Here is a 12,725-nt window from a genome sequence, read left to right as displayed (position 1 = left end):
TGGGTCTGAGTATTTCTGCAGAGCTGGACGTGTAGTGGCAGATTTCATCAATGTTTGCATGTCAATAAAAGATTTGATTTCTCTGTCAAATTTAAAACCTAGTATACAGAATCCTGGGCTGAAAATTGTTGTATTCAAGAAAGTTAAATGTCAATGACCATCTTCTTCTGGATTACAAAGTTTCAGCTGAAAGGTCCACTGTCACCCTAATGGATTGGCTCTTATAATTCAATTGGTGCTTACTCTTGGTTGCGTGCAGAATTTTCCCTTTAATTTTGACCTTGGACAGGTTCATTACAATGTGTCTGTTGAGATGAACCAGAGTTTGATATGCATCTAAGAGGACTGTGTCAGAATCTTGGTGATGCTTGGGAAATTTTCATTTACAATATGCTCTAGAAGGGCTTCTATACATTTGGGTTATTTTCCTTTCCCCTCAGGGATCACTTTAATTTGTGTATTTGTATGCTTCATGAATTTCCATAATTCTCTAAGCTCTGCTTTTACTCTTTTCTGCCTCTTTAAATGCCTGAGTTAGCTCAAGAGACATATCCCCTAGCTCTGAGATTCTTCTTTCTCCATGGTCTAATCTGTTATTTGTACTTTCTACTGCATCTTCAACTTCCCTGGGTGACTCCTTTATTTCTTTAAGGTCTAGTACCTCTTTCCTATCTTTTATTCACTTCTTAAGTCAATTTTTGGATTTCCCTTCAGTGATTATCCACTTTCCCTTCAATTCCCTTCATCATTTTTGCCATCCATACTCTAAATTCCCTTGATGTTACTTCCATAATTTCCTTCTAGGTAGGATCCTCTATGGTAGCTGCCTCATGGTCCCTTGAGTTTAGGGGTGATCTTTTGGTTTTTCGTGTTGCCAGATTTTTTTTCTTGTTGGTTTTTCCTCATATGTGCTTTCTTCTTTATCCATATCCTTCCCCTACTTTTTCCTCTCGCGTCCTTCTTCTTAAATGTTCTTGTCTCTGTGCTTGAATGTTGGAGTGGCCTTTTGGTACAGGGACAAAAGGAAGAAAAGAGAAATGAATGAGAAGTGAGAAAAGAAACAGAAAATAAGGGTGAAAGAAAAAGAAAAGAAAGGACAGGAAGAGAAATACGGGAGTAATAGTGGTGTTCAACAGGGTGCATTGACCCATACATGCAATTTCAGGACTCTGAGGGGCCAAGGAAGTTGGGTTCTCCACAGTCAAGAGCTCCTTATCAGCCTGACCAAAAGCAAGACCTTGCCTCCACCATAAACAAAAGGAAAACATCTTTGTGTCACTGGGGGGACCTACTAATACTGTCCTTTGGAAGTCTAAAGTGAGAAGGACACCCAAGCCCAGGTTTTAAGGCCTCCTTGAGCCATGCCAATGCCATGGACCCCCAGCCTAGGCCCCAGAGCAAATCTCTGTCCCATAAATAAAATACAGAATGAAAGAGAACAAAACAGATGAGAATAAAATTAAGAAAATAAATAAAATTATAAACTTTGGGGGAAAAAGTAGGGATAGAGGGATACCTTAGTTTTCATTTGAAAAATTTATGAAGGAAAGATGAGAAAAATCTAGAAAAAGGAAGGAAAGAAAAAATAGAAAAGTAAGTTTAAAAAGCAAAGAAATGCTAACACAAAATGGAATCCTTATTATGCAAGAAATTAAAAATGAAAAAATAAAACACAAGGAAAGAAAAACTTAAAAAAATTAGAAGGAAAAAATTTTAAATATACATACAGATAGCAATATATTACCTGGACTTCAGGTGGCACCCTGGGGATTGGAGATGCAAAACAGACATGCTGATTCTGCTATATAAGATGGATGTGGGAAGCCACTGTCTAGTTGCTGAGGAAACCCGCTTCCTTCTTTCTGACTTATTATCCCTCAGTCAGGGCATGGTGGTTTCATTAACATTCAGGCATAGCAGGGTGGGGGCCTGAAGCTTTTACCAGACTTTTTAGGATACACACCTCAACTTTCCAAACAGTGCCCCTTGGCCACAATGTGGCTTTTCTGGGATGTGAGAACCATCCACCTCACCCCAAGGATGGCTACCCAGCTCATCAGGTGCACCACAGCCAGTCACGTGCTGGGACCCTGCAGGCTGTTTCTTCCCAGTGGCCCTCCCACAATGACAACCCTCTAATGGCAGCCAACCTAATCAAAGTTACACCCTGCCTGGTAGTTCAATCCCTGCCACTGGGCACCATTCAAGTTCACTCTCTCACGCAGGCTCTCCCAAGGCAGCTGTGGTGAGCGCCCAAGTCCAAAAAATCTGCAGGACAGTACTTCCCTGTCTTTACCCCTCTGCCAGAGGGTCGGCCAGCCTCTGCAAGCAGGCACCTGCTTTCCATGCTGGTCCTACACTGCTCCTGACCTCCTTGTGAATGTGTAGGTGATTATATACTGATTTCATACTAGTATTGAATACACTGGATACTTTTTTCCCCATTTTTGAGATACTTTACTAAGAAGAATAACCTAATTTACATAATGCAATGAGACATTTCTAAACTATTAAGAAAAGCGTACGAATGCCTTACCACATCAAATAAGTAAGCGAGGAGATGGTTCTGTTAATCATTTAAATGTAAGCATTCCACGTTGTCTATCAAATCACATTTTACTTCATAAATGCATTAGTGTACACAGTTACTATTTGATAAATAAAACAAAAAGAAAATCATTTGATTATTAAGAGAAGTTAACATAGATCCACAGGAAAGAAACAGCTGTGATTTAGAAATTAGACCACACTCTTGAATTGTTCTTAAGATACACTATTTAACATTTTTAAAATTTAAATTGATTCTAATATTCTTTGAATGATCATATTACATGAGTTCTAACACAATGATTCCTTTTGTATAATTATATTTAATATTGAATTATATTAACAGCTTACTTTTTTTGTTGTTTTTATTTTTGAGACTGAGTCTCACTCAATAGAGTAACCTTGTGTTACAGCTCACAGCAACCTCAGACTCTTGGGCTTAAGCAATTCTCTTGCTTTAGCTTCCCAAGTAGCTAGGACTACAGGCACCCACCACAATGCCCAGCTATTTTTTTTGTGTGTGTGTTATAATTGTCCTTGTTTGGCAGGCCTGGGCTGGGTTCAAACTCACCAGCCCCAATGTATGTGGCCAGCACCCTAGCTGCTGAGCTATAGGTGCTTTGCCAACTTAGTTGATCTTGATGATGAACATTTGCAATGTATGCTTTCTCCCCATGTTTAAACTTACTCAGGGCATCACTGACTCAACACGTTAAAAAATAAATATACAATAACTATTCATATTATAATTCTTTAAAATGTATCCTTTCAATTTGTTTTAGACTGGAGCATCATCTCAAGGAAAATTAGAGCACATTGTTTCAGCAGGAGCTCAGATGAAATCCTGTATTGCATATCTGGAATCTGATATCTCTGTAACAGAAACTTCTCGAGAAGAAATCAATGAAACCACATTTCGGAAATACAAGCAACTCTATCTAAAAGAATTGAAAATTAGAAAATTGTCATACAAAAAACTAAGAGAGTAGGTCAAAACAAAAAATCATAGAAAATAAATTAAGTTCATTAATTTTCCTCAATGCATAATTTTTTAGGGAGGGAAGCTCATGAAATTATTTGGAAATAAAAACAGGTCTTAGTGAACTTAATTTTGAAATATTCATTCAGAGCAGTTTGTTTTTCTCCCTTTTTATGATTTTATATGAAATTTTTTCATATGAATTATTATGTAGTGAACCTGATCTCTTATTCCTTCAGCTAGATATTTTTGTAGCTTTATAATTTTGACAGTGATATTGTTATAAATTTCTTGCCACCATTCCACTAGGTAAAAATATTAATGAGTTTCATTAATCTAATGAAGATTACAACTTAAATCCAAATAGTCAAGTACTACAACTATTCTTCCAGCATGTTCTGGCACCTGGAAAATTAACTTTTCTTGGCTGTGATCTTTGGTCTTGGCACTAGTGGGCACATTGAGAAAAAATTTCTGGTATAGTTTTTCCACTCAACACAAAGGCATATTTGCAAAACTTGCATACTTGATTAACACAGAGATAAAGGAATGGATAATTCACGACGTTCTTAAAAATAATGCCATGGTCAGCCTGAGGTATGGAAGACACACAAAAAGGTTAGGCCCCACCACTCATGCCTTGGTAACAGTGTTAGCAGCTAATTTCCACCGGTGCTTGCTGAAGTTCTTCTTGATCACCAACTCAGCCATCTCATTCTCACCTAGAAGTTGTTGCTCTGAATTATCTCTCAGTGTCCAATACTTAACTTTCCCCATATAGTAGGTGAAATGTAAAAGGGTGGCAAAAGCAAGTGCTTGAAGAAGTCTTTAAGGAACTTTTTTTTTTTTTTTAATCTTTGTACTGGCTTAAGAGAATAAGTTTTTCTCTAACTTTTTTGTTGTGGAATGTTTAGTATAGTCAAGCAAATTGATATATTCCCTATTGCACATAGTTGCTTTCCAAACATAAGTATTTCTAATGATACCCTCAAGGGTTTATTATAAAGAGAGCCATTACAGAAGGCAGCGAGCGTACCCTGTTGATCTTTGCATCATTGACAGCCATACCTCTCCCCTCTGCACTTGAACTATTTTCTTATTAGAAACTATTTTCTTATTTAGAATGCTTTTATAACTGAAGTTGCACAGAGTAGGCCTGCCCTGACACATTTTCAGTTACAAAACACTGTTTAAATGGAAATTTTATTTACACTTATGCCAACTTCTTAATATTAAATTGCAAGCCACTTAGGAATGCTTTAGGAAAAATGAAATACTAACCACTCATCTTTTGCAATCTTCATAGAATTCATCAGAATCTAACAGAAGACACTGCTGATTTGCTTGATGAAAAAAAGAGTAACAGATCTTGATGTATCACTCTTGCCATAAGGTCAGTTCTAGATTCGCTTGTATTGAAAATATTTAAAAAGTGTAGTTTTCAACAGAAAGTTTATTTGAAGGGAACCTTGGTGATCTTCTGCCTCAAGCCCAGAGATTTCAGATAACAGCCTAGTGAACTACCTAACCAAAGTTAGTTATGTTATCTTTTTTTCTTTTGAGTTTCAAATTTCTGACGTAACTTTTCTTTTTAATTTGTGGAAATGCTGAGTTGTTTAATTAACTTAACATGTTAAGCAAAGATCATAATTATCTACCTTAATTAAGAAAAGAAACAGAAATTTTATTTTAAGTCCCTGGTGCTCTCATTTTCAAGAGATACCCATTTGTTACCTTGATGGGATAAATATAACTAAACTGATGCATTTTACATTTTTTATTTTTTTATTTTTTTATTAAATCATAAAGAGATAGATCTTAACCTGTATGATGTAAGCATTCCAAATTGTGTATGAAATCAGCACACTGTACCCCATAAATGCATTACTGTATGCATTTTACATTTTCTAAAAAGCTACATTTAAGTTACATTTAGGGCATTGAACATTATTGCCTAATAATCGAATGAATACCCATAGGTGCTCTGAGTTACTTTGTAATTGATTTCACTGTGACTGTGTTTCATAACACTTCAAGGTTTCCTGCACCACCTAAAGTGTTCTACCCCTAATCACAAGGGAATGCTTGCCATCCAAAACTTTAACCACATAGGATGTTTACTACCTATAGGAATCCAACATAGACACTTTTTATGAATTCAATAAGCCTGTAATACAAAGAAATATTAATTTCTGTTTCTAATTAATTTCTTTTTTTTTTTTACTTTATTACATAACCATATGTCCTTAATTACCATTGAACTTATGGCGGTTTTGTATCAAGTTTCATAAAATGTATAGATTTCTGGGCAATTGTATTATACTTTTTAAATAGTGAAATCAAGCAACTAATTGAGCTTTTAAAATGAAGTTTATCCATGCCTCTCTATTTGACCATTGCTTGAATGATCCAAGACCAAGATGGCAAAAGTATCAAAGATGTGTAAATAGCAATGACAACCAAAGTGAATCAATTAATTCCTCCTACTCAGAATTTCTTGTAAAGGAACACATGGTTCCCATTTCTCTTGGAGATGTAACAAGAACCTGGTATTACAGCCATTTTATTTTATTCATAGTAAGAATTCATTTCTGCAAATCTTAAAATGGATCCGATGATGACAAGCTGTATCAATTGTAGAGGCCATAAAGAAAAAGTTACTTCAACTGTGTTGTCCCAATTTAAATTGCTTATCTAATGTTTGGCCATTTTTACTCTGGGGGACATTACAAAGGCCGTTCACAGGAACACATTCCTGTGGGAGTCTGAGGCAGGATGAGCTCCAGAGCCCAAGCAGTTCAAGCTGTGGCATGCGGTGATCATCCCTGTGTATAGCCACTGCACTCCAACCTGAGCAATATAGCATGGCCCTGTCTCAAAAAGAATTTACAAAAACCATAAAACATTTGTTTGAACAAAAACAAATAGCAACTAATTTTCATGATGATTTTAATACTTAAATGGCAAAATACTAGCTTACAAATTTTTCTTCATTATTTGGCTTACTTAGTGTTTGTTTTTTTAAAAAACAAAACATGAGATGATCAGGGTCTATGTACTTCCGAGTCATGAAATTGAACTACTGGATATAAAAAGAAAATGAGTGTTAAATACTCTGCAAATATAAAATGTCCTCATTGGCTCTTACCAGGAAAGTCAGATAATGTATCATTTTATAGAATAATGATGAAAGAATGTATAAGTACAGATGCAGTGAAAGGGAAGATTTTGGAGGAAATATTCTCCCATCATTTTTCAGAAGGAAAGGAATGTTTATTTTAAATGTGTATATTCCTTCCATTTTCTCTGAGTTATATTTAAAAATCTGTGTGGTTTTATCAATGTGCAGAAAGTAGCTGAAAAAGAACTCCATATTCAAGAAGGTGACCTAAAGCCCATTCCCGGGCTGAAGCTAATTTCCTTTTTGACTTTAGACAAACTACAATCTCTCTGACCCAGTGTTGCCTCTAATATGAATTTAGGGGGTTGATTACATTAATGTGTTTTATGGGTTTTTGGAATTTTTTACAAATATAAAGTTTCTTTAAAAAATGCATGAAACCGTATTATACAAAACAGAAACACAGTCGTCTGGCTAAAGGAGGCATGCTGCCTCTCTAGGTGTGACTTCCTTGACTCTTAATCCTACAGTGTTCTCTCTGGACACTTAGATTTCCCTGGGACATAGATTGTAAGTTACCAGTTATGAGAGAATCTTCTTAATTAGCTAAAATTTGCTGATACATTTGTGTTCTGTATATAATATTACAATATTCCTATATTTAAGAATGAAAAATTAGAAACAAAGTTGCAAATGTGCTCCTCATATTAATATTGGACTTCAAGCTACCCCTGCCACCTGAAACCTAATCTCCACCTGCAAATAAACAGAAAGAACATGGAGATAGGGGCAGTGCTTTTCCTACAAATAATTGGTGCATTGTACTCCATAGGGAGCTAAGATAGCTTTTGACTTAGTATTATGTGTGAAAATATTAGCAGTTCATTAAGCTTTTTTATTTCCTCTGGCAGTCATCAGTTTTTCCTAAGATATTGCTCCACACACTTCACAAACCATTGGTGGTACCTTGTCAGTGATCAATGTCACCGAGATATTTTTCTCCCCCTTTTGCTTTTGTCATCTGTACCAGGCACTGTATTAAATAATTCACTTGGGGACAATGATTCTGCATTTCTATTAAGAGAAGTATGAGGAAAAATACATGACTTAATAGGAACATAAAAATAAAGTGAGAGAGGGCAGCGCCTGTGGCTCAGTGAGTAAGGCGCCAGTCCCATATACCGAGGGTGGCGAGTTCAAACCCAGCCCCGGCCAAAGTGCAACAAAAACATAGCCGGGTGTTATGGCGGGCGCCTGTAGTCCCAGCTGCTTGGGAGGCTGAGGCAAGAGAATCGCGTAAGCCCAAGAGCTAGAGGTTGCTGTGAGTCCTTTGATGTGATGGCACTCTACTGAGGGCAGTACAGTGAGACTCTGTCTCTACAAAAACATAAATAAATAAATAAATAAATAAATAAATAAATAAATAAATAAATAAATAAAGTGAGAGAGACTTTTTAAAAGTCCTTTAATATTTGACAATTTTCACTTGTGAATACAGACAAAATAACTGCAGCCTCCCATCATCTAGTGCAAGACTGGAGTCATCATAGATCCAGATCTTATTCCATAACGTACATATACCACAATTTGTTAATCTGTTCCTGGGTTAATGGGCATTTGGGTTGCTTCCATGACTTGGCAATTATGAACTGGACTGACAATTTATAATTGAGGTGATGGTTATGTTAATCAGTATGATGTAAGCATTCCATATTTTATATCAAATTAGCACACTGTGCCCCATAAATGTACATAGTTATGATTTAATAAAAAAGTAAATAAAATATGAAAAAATCAAGATCTTTCTTGAAGCTTTTAGGTGCCCTCCCAGAGATGCTCCTTCCCTTTGGTCTGGGTCTGTCTCTTTCCCTGTGAGCTCTCACATCTGACCTGGTGTCTCTTTCCCAAGAACAGTTGCCCTTGCCATCACTTATGTGGGAAAGTATTCAAAAGCCAATGAGAGGCAGGAAGAGAACTGATTCCAGGGTTGGAATAAGAGCAACTACTTCGACCACGTGCTAAGAGTTATGAGGAAAGATGACCTCTCCTTAAATATGTTATATAAAAAGTATTCTCCATCTAGAGAAAACACTCCTTTAGCACAGAAGTAAGCAATCTGTTGAGAAGTGTATTTCATTTTTATATGAGTAAAATGTATATAAAACAGCTTGTGAATCAGGCATAAAGGAGTTAAAAAAAATCCACACATAAGTAGCGAATATTTAAAAGAAGAGCTCCCTGGGGAAAGCTAATAAGATTACACTAGTAGTTCCTTAATTCGAGTCATGTAAGGATGTACATTTTACATAGTCTTTATTGATGGTAATGTGAGTATTCATTCTGTAAAAGCTTCTCTTTATATTTGGTATTAAAGTTTTACTTTTATAAGACCTAGTTAGTATGGTTTCATTATGTATTTTATAATCCTGTCAATAATATTATCACAGAAATGTTATGGAAAACAATCTATGAAAATATTAGGAAACCATTTTAACTTATGTCGTGTGGGCAAAGTGGCCTGTGATTCCAACACTTTTGGAAGCCAAGGTGGGTTGATCACTTGAGGCCAGGAGTTTGAGTCTAGTTTGCGCAAGATAGTGAGACCCCCAATCTCTACGAAATGTTTTATAACATTTCAAAAAAATTGACTTTATATCTATAATTTATAAATCCCTTGGATATTATATTATCAACACAAAACATTAACTATATTCAGTAGAGTATTTGAGATCCTATTTTTGGCACTTAGTAAGAGAACACATTTTATACAAGAGTTAAATAAGAATACTCAAGATGGAGACACTTGCAATATAGTTTGTTTCACACATTTAATAATTTACCTAACAACTGTAATTAATCTAATATTAAAAAAGGTAGTTATTTCTGATCTGAAAAAAACCAAAGTTATGATTAACAAGTTATTTATACTTTTGCATCTAACCCTGTTACACAAAGTCTTGAATCAAAGAAACTAAGTTTGAAAATGAGTTTTAACCTGTATTTATTCTTTTCTTCAAGCAAATTTTCTGAAGTGTTTGTATCTGTATGAATAAGGAAAGGTTAATAATAGCACAGATGGCATAATATTTACACTTAATCTTTTGTCAGTAGAATTTGGATAGGACATTACGACAATGCCACTTCATGTATATGTTTAAGATTCTGAGATGAAAAGTTATTAGCTTTGAACATGCCTAAAAATTCTAATTTTCTAAAACTGGAGAGTGCAAAGATCATTTTTAAGAGAAAATCAACTAAAGTGAAAAAACTGATTCAACTTTTATAAATAACAGAGTTTTGCTCAGAATTAACAAAAAAAAATACATAGATTACAAAGTATGACTTGAGTTGTTTGACCTTTATATTAATAAATAGAAAAATCAGGGCTCTGAAATGATGTATATTCAATAGTAAACCTATGGTAACTGTATTTTATCAGATTATTATAAATAGCATTACATTTTGATGTTCTCTAGTACGTAAAACAGTTTGTAAACTTAAAATAAGCTGGAATTTACTTTCACTCAGTGATTATTCTTTTATTTAAAAATGCTCGTCAGATATAGTTTCGAAATTTTTTGTTTAAAGGACGCATTTTATAAGAAATATGTCATTCCCTAGCCGGGCATTGTGGCGGGTGCCTGTAGTCCCAGCTACTCGGGACGCTGAGGCAAGAGAATCGCTTGGGCCCAGGAGTTGGAGGTTGCTGTGAGCTGTGTGAGGCCACGGCACTCTACCGAGGGCCATAAAGTGAGACTCTGTCTCTAAAAAAAAAAAAAAAAAGAAATGTGTCATTCCCATGATAATGTCTCTTGTTTAAATTTAACATTATAAATAATATTTGTCTTATTTCAGATCTAGGATTTGTTGCCAAAATTTATGAATTAAGTTAAGATTAATTATTTATTTCTGAAATGAACTTGATAGAGCAAGTGGCACCACTCTTTATTGTGTCGTCAAAGGATACTACATTACATTTTTTTTTTTCTCACACAAATCTACTGAAAACTGTGAACACATAGACACTCATCGTGAAGAGTGTACACATGCTTCGTTTAATTCATGTTTCACAGCTTTAAACATCTCGGGAGGGAAGGCTATGCATCTTTTTCTCTGGCTCTACACTTCCTTCACTTTTGCCATTTCTGAGGGATTCTCAGCACACTGAAGCTATTCCTGGAAAGCAAAGGACTCACCAACTTCTCAGGTTTACCTAGTGATTTAAGGCCAAAGTCCCCAGACACATGTAGTAACACTTAGTCAAGCCATTATAGCTCATTAGCAGTCACTTGACAGGTGACGTTTTCAATGTCTGGTCATTTACTTGTCATTAGTTTTCTTTTGCCCTTAGGAAAAGTACCAAATTCCTTAGCATGGGAATAAAAATACTTAAATCAATTTGGTTTATGTGAAGTTATTCAGCTTTATCTCTTAGGACTTACTGTGCTCTGCCCCTGTGTTCTAGCAACTGGCTCAACTAAACCACTTAGGATTCCCCATGTTCTTTCCCCACCCCATCAGCTGCGTGCGTTAGCTTCTTCCTCTCCCTTGTCCTTCAGGCAACCTACATATTGTCTCCACCAAAAAGCCTGTGATGCTGACACAAAACTAGGATGGCTTCTGTGTGCATGTTTCAGTACTGTCCTGATTTGTGCCTGTCATGGTGTCTGTGACTCTGGAAATGGCCTAGCTCTTTTTTCAGGTTATTGTAGACATTTGTTGAGGGATGGACTATATTATGTCTTGTAATTTCAATGCTTGCCACAGTACCTTAGCATAGGACTGTAGAATAGATGAATGAAGAATGAGAAAAGGAGAAACTGATAATTTAACCACAGTGATAATCAATTTATAATTAATATGTAGCATTAGGCATATTATTCTTAATAATTTTTCATTACTAACATAACTGTGCAGATATAGTTTTAATCCTCTGTAATATTGGATAACTTCTTAATTCTTCTTTACTGACTTATACTCAGTTAATTATGAAATCTTTTAGTCAAAAATTCTTTTTTATTTCCTAGCTGCTTCTGAATATGCATCTGGATTCGACATATCTTCTCCTTTAATCATATGATGTGTTAAATGTAAACCAAGTTCTAGTTGGAAAAGCACATGAGAATATATACAAATTTTACAGAAAAAAGTTCCATAATCAGAAAGATAATAAAATGTTCTTACTGGGCTGTTTAAATGGTGTACTGTTTTTCATTCAATGTATCACATGGGAGAATCTTTGCGAAAAGAAAATAATTTATACCATATCTTTATAATAAAAATTTATTTATGTTTTAAATAATGTTTCTTGACCTATTAACTATTCAGTGAATTTTGCAGTTGAAGCCAGTATTGCTGCGTTTCCATATACAAACTGCCCTCATGCCAGCTGCTTAGCAACCAAACCACCAAGTTGTCATTGATATTTCAGTGGAGTTGAGAGTTAGGTTATTTGTATTTTATAGCTAGTATAATAATATGTAGTAATAGATTCAAATTTATTTTTTTTAATTCTTTATTAAATCATAACTGTCTACATTAATGCATTTACAGGGTACAATGTGCTGATTTGATATACAATTTGGAATGCTTCCATCTAACTGATTAACATAACCGTCTCCTTGCTTACTTATTTGTTGTGGCAAAAACATTCGTACTCTATTCTTAATAGTATAGAAATGTATCATTGCTTTATGCACATTAGATTGGATCCCCCAAAAACCTTCTTCCTCCCAGCCTCCTCACCCCTCCCCTCTCTTTCCTCTTCCCTCCTTTTTCGGGACTATAGTTATGTTTTACCAATCCTACATGTTGGAGCCCAAGATGCCGTGTCTTCATCTCAACCTAGGGCCTCCTAGGAGCCGGGACCCTAGGTCTCCGGCCAGCCCACTTCAGTGTCTGGATGTGGGTTGCTGTGCCAGTTTACTCAGGGTAGGTCTTGTTCAGGTCTCGAGTGCCAAAGCACTTAGAAGTCACAGTCAATATGAGCAGAAGTGAGCATCTCAGCAGCAGTCTTAGTAGGAGAGCACCGATCAGCCATCCTCTGAGCAAGAATAGGAGCCAAAGGACGAGCCCTTG

General features: G+C 35.7%; 1 long non-coding RNA gene across 1 annotated transcript; it reads left to right on the top strand.

Moving 5' to 3' along the window:
• The first annotated feature begins 3,420 nt into the window (after positions 1 to 3,420).
• LOC128579116 (uncharacterized) lies at positions 3,421 to 11,900 on the top strand. The gene is made up of 3 exons (XR_008378047.1): positions 3,421 to 3,532; positions 4,833 to 4,919; positions 11,675 to 11,900. It is a non-coding gene; the product is annotated as an uncharacterized LOC128579116 (long non-coding RNA).
• The last annotated feature ends 825 nt before the right edge of the window (positions 11,901 to 12,725 follow it).

Source organism: Nycticebus coucang, chromosome Y (assembly GCF_027406575.1).
Source record: "Nycticebus coucang isolate mNycCou1 chromosome Y, mNycCou1.pri, whole genome shotgun sequence".
NCBI classification, from domain to species: Eukaryota; Metazoa; Chordata; class Mammalia; order Primates; family Lorisidae; genus Nycticebus; species Nycticebus coucang.
The sequence above is the reverse complement of the archived record's forward strand: the minus strand, read 5'-3'. Positions and strand labels throughout refer to the sequence as shown.